Source organism: Pseudophryne corroboree, chromosome 2, assembly GCF_028390025.1.
Source record: "Pseudophryne corroboree isolate aPseCor3 chromosome 2, aPseCor3.hap2, whole genome shotgun sequence".
NCBI lineage: Eukaryota > Metazoa > Chordata > Amphibia > Anura > Myobatrachidae > Pseudophryne > Pseudophryne corroboree.
Genome location: NC_086445.1, coordinates 507,794,437 through 507,803,856, shown reverse-complemented (window position 1 = coordinate 507,803,856; position 9,420 = coordinate 507,794,437). Strand labels below are relative to the sequence as shown.

Sequence of the window (9,420 nt, the reverse complement as noted above, 5' to 3'; positions counted from 1 at the left end):
TGTAGATGGTACCGCCACTTGTTCTGATAAGCATGTGAGCGCCTTATCCACCCTAAGGGGTGTTTCCCAACGCGCCCTAACTTCTGGCGGGAAAGGGTATACCGCCAATAATTTTCTATCGGGGGAAACCCACGCATCATCACACACTTCATTTAATTTATCTGATTCAGGAAAAACTACAGGTAGTTTTTTCACATCCCACATAATACCCTTTTTTGTGGTACTTGTAGTATCAGAAATATGTAACACCTCCTTCATTGCCCTTAACGTGTGGCCCTAAAGGAAAATACGTTTGTTTCTTCACCGTCGACACTGAAATCAGTGTCCGTGTCTGGGTCTGTGTCGACCGACTGAGGTAAATAGGCGTTTTACAGCCCCTGACGGTGTTTGAGACGCCTGGACAGGTACTAATTTGATCGCCGGCCGTCTCATGTCGTCAACCGGCTTGCAGCGTGTTGACATTATCACGTAATTCCATAAATAAGCCATCCATTCCGGTGTCGACTCCCTAGAGAGTGACATCACCATTACAGGCAATTTGCTCCGCCTCCTCACCAACATTTTCCTCATACATGTCGACACACACGTACCGACATACAGCACACACATAGGGAATGCTCTGATAGAGGACAGGACCCACTAGCCCTTTGGGGAGACAGAGGGAGAGTTTGCCAGCACACACCAAAACGCTATAATTATACAGGGACAACCTTTATATAAGTGTTCCTCCCTTATAGCATTTAATATATATTCATATCGCCAAATCAGTGCCCCCCCTCTCTGTTTTAACCCTGTTTCTGTAGTGCAGTGCAGGGGAGAGCATGGGAGCCTTCCCACCAGCATTTCTGTGAGGGAAAATGGCGCTGTGTGCTGAGGAGAATAGGCCCCGCCCCCTTTTCGGCGGGCTTCTTCTCCGGAGTTTGTGATATCTGGCAGGGGTTAAATACATCCATATAGCCTCAAGGGCTATATGTGATGTATTTTTCGCCATACAGGTATTATACATTGCTGCCCAGGGCGCCCCCCCCCCGCGCCCTGCACCCTCCGTGACCGCTGTGTGAAGTGTGCTGACAACAATGGCGCACAGCTGCAGTGCTGTGCGCTACCTGATGAAGACTGAAAGTCTTCTGCCGCCTGGTTCCGGACCTCTTCAATCTTCAGCATCTGCAAGGGGGGTCGGCGGCGCGGCTCCGGGACGAACCCCAGGGCGAGACCTGTGTTCCGACTCCCTCTGGAGCTAATGGTGTCCAGTAGCCTAAGAAGCCAATCCATCCTGCACGCAGGTGAGTTCACTTCTCTCCCCTAAGTCCCTCGTAGCAGTGAGCCTGTTGCCAGCAGGACTCACTGAAAATAAAGAACCTAAAAACTTTTTCTAAGCAACTCTTTAAGAGAGCCACCTAGATTGCACCCTGCTCGGACGGGCACAAAAACCTAACTGAGGCTTGGAGGAGGGTCATGGGGGGAGGAGCCAGTACACACCATGTGATCCTAAAAGCTTACTTTTTGTGCCCTGTCTCCTGCGGAGCCGCTAATCCCCATGGTCCTGACGGAGTCCCCAGCATCCACTAGGACGTTAGAGAAAATAGATTATGGTTTATGTGTGTAAAAAACCAAATGTGGACAATTCTGGTTTGTGGAAAGAAAATTTGTATCTTTCAATTATAGTCCTCGTTGGTGGTGCGCCCAGAGCCAGAAAGTACAAGTACTAGCAACAGGAGAGAAAGAAAGCTCTTGTGTGGGCGCACTCTTATACAAAGAAGAAAGTTCTTCAAATGTGTGTCAAGAAGATATTTAAAACATCCATTTATTATTCAAAATTAAAATCGTTACCATCTATGATCCAAAATGTGAGGTAAGAAAGATAATAAGAAAATATGAAATTTTTTTAAAATGTTCTGGTCTATCTTTTTAGAAAGGTTGTAGACACTTGATTGTCTAACAGCCGTCTCACCTGACCAGTACAGAAATTCTGTATTAATGGGGCCAAGGAAGGAACAAAGTGTGTGATAGGTGTATCTTCAAAGAACCAATATGGTTGGATCTATGTTATACACTTGGCTGGCGGCCAGTTGCTCCGATTACACACGTATTTAGGATATCTGTTACTGTAGTTAGAGTCTAACGCTGAACTGTTATATAACAGAACAAAGGTGTCACGATCCGGGTATCTGGACGCCATTTCTTACCCATCAGATGCCTCCTAAGGCTGGCTCAGCGCTCCAGGACCGGATCCCATCTGTTATCCTGATGTGTACATTCCTGTATCCTCTCCTGTCACTCTGGGACGCTGTCACAGTAAACGCCATATTACACCTGGCATGGCGTCTCCCGCGGCCTCCGCCGCCGTCCCTGAACTTCTGCATGCAGAGTGTCTGAGTGGCGATTACGTCAGCCGCGGCCTCCGCTGTGTCCGCGTGGTTGGATGTGCATCTGTCAGCCTGGCGCCTCCTGTCTCCGGTGGCCGGCGCCGCCATTACTGTTTTCATTACCACATGGATTACAAACCAAACTTCCCTCCAAGTGTCTGCATGGGCGCAGCCATCTTGGATTCTGTCAGCTGATCATTTCCACCAATCTGTTCTCAGTATTGATAATCTGCATAATTGCCTAGCCAATCCCTTCCTTGCTGCAGGTATAAATACACTGTGCCTGAGCAAGGAAGGCGTCAGTGCTTTGGTTGTCAAACCTAGTTCCTGTTTGTCTCTCTCCTGTGATTGTCTTCCAGGTTCCAGCTCCTGTCTCAAGACTTCCACCATAGAGACCCGCACCAGCATTCCACCTGCGGTGTAGCCTGACTCTCCAATCCATTGTGGATTCATCTGTTTCCTGCTACAACATTACCTGCTTCCAGCTCAGCTTCCAGCAGAGTACAGCTTCCCTTAAAGGGCCGGTGTCCTTTCTACACTTTACCACTCTCCACCGGTATTATTATTTCTCCGCTCTCAAGTTCTACATTTCAGTTCATATTTCATCGCTCCCAAGTTCATTTATTATTTAACTGGTTCCAGCCAGTATTCACTCCGTGCTAACAACAGTCTGGTTCCAGCCAGTATCCACAGCAGCTGTTTTATCTTCAGCAACCCAGCTTTTCCTGGAACACCAGCTGGCACAATCCTGGGTTATCTCCATTGCTACAGTCGGGCCTGGTAAGGACTTTCCATCTAGAAGATCATAAGAACTATCTCACACTACCAGTGCCCTGTGGCTCCTGCCATCCTGTAGTACCCAGGAACTGTATTTATTCTTTGCTGACTTTTACGTTTTCTTTTACTGCTGCTGTGTTGCGGAGTTGTCATAATAAACATCATTGACTTTTATCCAAGTTGTCGTGGTCACGCCTTCGGGCAGTTATTATTCATGTTACTTACATGTCCAGGGGTCTGATACAACCTCCCAGGTTCCGGTACATCTCAGCCCCTACAACTGAGGCTGCCTCCCGTCAGCTCAGGCCCTCAGTTGTGACAGTAAGCACTGACCTAATGAATCCAGCCGGAGACCAGGATCAAGCGGCCAGGCCGATGCAAGAACTGGCAGCCCGACTAGAACATCAGGAGGCTGCACAGGGCCACATCATCCGCTGTCTCCAGGATCTCTCTACTCGGCTGGATGGGATTCAGACAACTCTCCGTGGATCAGGCGCGTCTGGTGCGTCAACCACAGTGACTCCAGCTATAACCCCACCCACCTTACCCATTTCTGCTCCACGTCTTCATCTTCCAACGCCAGCAAAATTTGACGGATCTCCAAGATTCTGCAGGGGATTTCTCAACCAGTGTGAGATTCAGTTTGAGCTACAACCTGGCAATTTTCCCAGTGACCGTACAAAAATTGCCTACATTATTTCTCTTCTCAGTGGCTCAGCCCTTGATTGGGCATCACCGTTATGGGAGAGGTCCGACACCCTGCTATCTTCCTACACTGCCTTCGTGTCAACATTCAGGCGCATCTTCGACGAGCCAGGCCGGGTAACCTCAGCTTCATCCGAGATTCTCCGTTTACGCCAGGGGTCACGTACTGTAGGACAATATCTGATACAGTTCCAGATCCTGGCATCCGAACTGGCATGGAACGACGAGGCCCTGTATGCTGCATTCTGGCATGGCTTATCTGAGCGTATTAAAGATGAGTTAGCTACCAGAGACTTACCTTCTAAGTTAGATGAGCTAATCTTACTCTGCACGAAAGTTGATTTACGTTTCAGAGAGAGAGCAACTGAGCGTGGAAGATCATCTGCTCCAAAATCTTCTGCTCCTCCTCCTCGTCAACTGTCACCATCTAAAGATGAGCCCATGCAACTTGGCCGTTCCCGTTTAACTCCTGCTGAGCGCCGAAGACGTCTCTCCGAGTTTCTCTGTCTCTATTGTGCAGCTCCGTCTCACACCATTAATGCCTGTCCCAAACGTCCGGGAAACTCCAAATCCTAGCTCGCCAAGGAGAGGGCCGGCTAGGAGTAATGATCTCCTCTCCATCTCCTCAAGATTGTAATCTCCCAGTCTCGCTTCAAGTTGCTCAACGTTATCGGAACGTCATTGCCCTCCTTGATTCCGGAGCAGCTGGGAACTTTATTACCGAAGCCTATGTTAAACGGTGGTCCCTACCCACCGAGAGACTTCCTTCGTCCATTTCTTTAACTGCCGTGGATGGCAGCAAAATTTTTGATGCAGTTATTTCTTTAAGGACTCTACCAGTTCGTCTGAGAGTGGGAGTTCTTCATTCCGAACTTATTTCTTTTTTAGTGATTCCAAGAGCCACACATCCTGTGGTCCTGGGCCTTCCATGGCTCCGTCTTCACAATCCTACAATTGATTGGACGACTACGCAAATCCTGGCATGGGGTTCCTCCTGTGCTGAGACATGTTTGTTTAAAGTATTGCCTGTCTGTTCTTCCTCCCCCAGGTCGTCTGATGTTCCACCTCCTCCATATCAAGATTTCACGGATGTGTTCAGTAAAGCTTCTGCTGATATCCTTCCTCCTCATAGAGAATGGGACTGTCCGATTGATCTCGTTCCAGGGAAGGTTCCACCTCGAGGCCGAACTTATCCGTTGTCTCTGCCTGAGACGCATTCTATGGAGGAATATATTAAAGAGAACCTAGCAAAGGGGTTCATTCGACCTTCTTCTTCTCCAGCCGGCGCAGGCTTCTTTTTTGTAAAAAAGAAAGATGGTGGTCTGCGGCCGTGCATCGACTACAGAGGTTTGAACGACATTACCATCAAGAACCGTTATCCTTTACCCCTGATTACTGAGCTCTTTGACAGAGTTAGCGGAGCTACCATCTTTACAAAGCTGGACTTGCGAGGTGCATACAATCTCATCCGGATCCGTGAGGGTGACGAGTGGAAGACCGCCTTTAACACCCGTGACGGACATTATGAGTACCTCGTCATGCCCTTCGGATTGAGCAATGCTCCAGCTGTCTTCCAGCATTTTGTCAATGAGATCTTCAGAGACATTCTATACCGTCATGTCGTGGTCTATCTAGACGATATCCTCATTTTTGCCAACGATTTAGAGGAACATCGTTTTTGGGTTAAAGAGGTTCTGTCCCGTCTCCGTGTCAATCATCTCTATTGCAAATTAGAAAAATGCGTCTTTGAAGTCAAGTCCATTCCGTTTCTAGGGTACATTGTGTCCGGTTCCGGACTAGAGATGGATCCTGAGAAACTACAAGCAATCCAAAATTGGCCGGTACCCTTAACCCTCAAAGGGGTCCAGAGGTTCTTAGGGTTCGCCAACTATTACCGAAAGTTTATACGAGACTTTTCCAACATTGTGGCGCCTATTACTGCTTTCACTAAGAAGGGTGCTAACCCGTCCAAGTGGTCTGAAGAAGCCATGCAAGCATTTCATCTTTTAAAACAAAGGTTCATCTCTGCGCCTGTTCTGAAACAGCCTGACATCGACTCTCCTTTCATCTTAGAGGTGGATGCCTCCTCCGTTGGAGTAGGAGCGGTGTTATCTCAGAGGGCTAAAGATGGCCATTTACACCCTTGCAGTTTCTTCTCCCGGAAGTTCTCCCCAGCTGAGCGCAACTATGCCATTGGCGACCAGGAGTTGCTAGCCATCAAGCTCGCTCTAGAAGAGTGGAGGTATCTGTTGGAGGGAGCTTCTCATTCAATCACCATACTTACAGACCACAAGAACCTTTTATACCTGAAGGGCGCACAATGTCTCAACCCTCGTCAGGCCAGATGGGCACTTTTCTTTTCCAGGTTCGACTTTAAACTCCAGTTCTGTCCGGGCTCTCAGAATCGCAAGGCCGATGCCCTTTCCCGCTCATGGGAGCAAGAAAATGAGTCAGAGTCTTCAGACAAGCATCCTATTATAAATCCGTTGGCATTCTCCACGGTAGGGATGGACTCTACGCCCCCATCAGGGAAAAGTTTTGTGAAGCCGATGCTGAGGAAGAAGCTCATGCATTGGGCCCATGCTTCCCGTTTTGCCGGACATACAGGTATCCAAAAAACCCTGGAGTTTATCTCTAGGTCCTATTGGTGGCCAACTCTGAAAAAGGACGTCTTGGAGTTTATTGCATCTTGCCCAAAGTGTGCCCAACATAAAGTATCCCGCCAGTCGCCTGCGGGGCAACTGGTTCCACTATCCGTTCCCCGTCGACCATGGACCCACTTGTCGATGGATTTCATTACAGACTTACCCATGTGCAACAAGTTCAATACCATCTGGGTGGTAGTTGACCGGTTCACCAAGATGGCACACTTCATTCCTCTCACCGGTCTTCCGTCAGCTTCCAAGTTGGCTCAAGTATTCATACAAGAGATCTTCCGACTCCACGGTCTTCCTGAAGAAATTATCTCAGATCGAGGAGTTCAATTCACAGCCAAATTCTGGCGAAGTTTATGTCAAGTCCTCCAAGTCAAGCTAAAGTTTTCCACGGCTTACCATCCTCAGACCAATGGTCAAACCGAGAGGGTGAATCAGGACTTGGAGGCCTTCCTCCGCATCTATGTGTCCTCCTCTCAAGATGACTGGGTTCAATTACTTCCCTGGGCCGAGTTCTGTCATAACAACCAGTATCATTCTTCATCTGCTTCAACACCATTCTTCACTAACTTTGGATTCCACCCTAAAGTCCCTGAGTTCCAACCGCTTCCAGCAACTTCTGTTCCCGCAGTGGATATCACCTTGCATCAGTTTGCCAATATCTGGAAGAGCGTACGATCAGCTCTGCTCAAGGCATCGTTCAGGTACAAGAAGTTTGCGGATAAGAAGCGTCGAGCAGTTCCTGCTCTCAAGGTGGGTGATCGGGTATGGTTATCCACGAAGAATTTGAGGTTAAGAGTTCCCAGTATGAAGTTTGCACCTCGCTATATCGGTCCTTTCAAGATTGAACAAGTCATCAATCCTGTTGCTTACAGACTCCAGTTGCCTCCCTTCTTAAAAATACCCAGGACATTCCATGTTTCCCTGTTGAAACCGCTGATCTTGAATCGGTTTCATTCCTCACTTCCTCCAACTCCGAAAGTCCAAACTCAACGAGGCGTTGAGTATGAAGTGGCCAAGATCCTGGACTCACGTCACCGTTACGGTCAACTACAATATCTTATTGACTGGAAGGGTTATGGTCCTGAGGAACGTTCATGGACCAATGCTTCTGATGTCCATGCTCCTGCCTTGGTCCGGAGATTCCATTCCAAGTTTCCTCAAAAGCCAAAGAAGTGTCCTGGGGCCACTCCTAAAGGGGGGGGGTGCTGTCACGATCCGGGTATCTGGACGCCATTTCTTACCCATCAGATGCCTCCTAAGGCTGGCTCAGCGCTCCAGGACCGGATCCCATCTGTTATCCTGATGTGTACATTCCTGTATCCTCTCCTGTCACTCTGGGACGCTGTCACAGTAAACGCCATATTACACCTGGCATGGCGTCTCCCGCGGCCTCCGCCCCTGAACTTCTGCATGCAGAGTGTCTGAGTGGCGATTACGTCAGCCGCGGCCTCCGCTGTGTCCGCGTGGTTGGATGTGCATCTGTCAGCCTGGCGCCTCCTGTCTCCGGTGGCCGGCGCCGCCATTACTGTTTTCATTACCACATGGATTACAAACCAAACTTCCCTCCAAGTGTCTGCATGGGCGCAGCCATCTTGGATTCTGTCAGCTGATCATTTCCACCAATCTGTTCTCAGTATTGATAATCTGCATAATTGCCTAGCCAATCCCTTCCTTGCTGCAGGTATAAATACACTGTGCCTGAGCAAGGAAGGCGTCAGTGCTTTGGTTGTCAAACCTAGTTCCTGTTTGTCTCTCTCCTGTGATTGTCTTCCAGGTTCCAGCTCCTGTCTCAAGACTTCCACCATAGAGACCCGCACCAGCATGCCACCTGCGGTGTAGCCTGACTCTCCAATCCATTGTGGATTCATCTGTTTCCTGCTACAACATTACCTGCTTCCAGCTCAGCTTCCAGCAGAGTACAGCTTCCCTTAAAGGGCCGGTGTCCTTTCTACACTTTACCACTCTCCACCAGTATTATTATTTCTCCGCTCTCAAGTTCTACATTTCAGTTCATATTTCATCGCTCCCAAGTTCATTTATTATTTAACTGGTTCCAGCCAGTATTCACTCCGTGCTAACAACAGTCTGGTTCCAGCCAGTATCCACAGCAGCTGTTTTATCTTCAGCAACCCAGCTTTTCCTGGAACACCAGCTGGCACAATCCTGGGTTATCTCCATTGCTACAGTCGGGCCTGGTAAGGACTTTCCATCTAGAAGATCATAAGAACTATCTCACACTACCAGTGCCCTGTGGCTCCTGCCATCCTGTAGTACCCAGGAACTGTATTTATTCTTTGCTGACTTTTACGTTTTCTTTTACTGCTGCTGTGTTGCGGAGTTGTCATAATAAACATCATTGACTTTTATCCAAGTTGTCGTGGTCACGCCTTCGGGCAGTTATTATTCATGTTACTTACATGTCCAGGGGTCTGATACAACCTCCCAGGTTCCGGTACATCTCAGCCCCTACAACTGAGGCTGCCTCCCGTCAGCTCAGGCCCTCAGTTGTGACAAAAGGGAGGAAAGAAGATTAGTGGTGATACTGCTGTTGGTGTTCGCCTTTTAAATAAAAGGAGTAGTTCCTACTCTACAACACCGGGTATTCCCAGGAAGTCTCCTCTCCAGGTACTGACCCAGCCCGACGCTGTTTAGCTTCCAAGATCGGACGAGATCGGGCATTAGCAGCGTGGTATGATAGTAGAGGAACTATATACCAATGAGAGTGCACCTATATAAGCACAATAGAGATTATAGTTTAAAAGAAGGTAGAATTTAAAGTGTGGATCTGCTTTCCCGTTAGGCAAGGTGCAACGCCTACCACCACCAGTGTTGGGCAAGGCAAAATCCATGTGGGTCATATGCAAGTGACCCGACTCTATTGATTTCTGGTGTCAAAATTGTTGCTCGAGACTCGT

The 9,420-nt window shown here is 48.5% G+C and overlaps 1 pseudogene; it reads right to left on the bottom strand.

The window, feature by feature from the left end:
• Positions 1 to 9,089: 9,089 nt before the first annotated feature.
• LOC135052662 (5S ribosomal RNA) lies at positions 9,090 to 9,208 on the bottom strand (annotated as a pseudogene).
• Between the last annotated feature and the right edge of the window lie 212 nt (positions 9,209 to 9,420).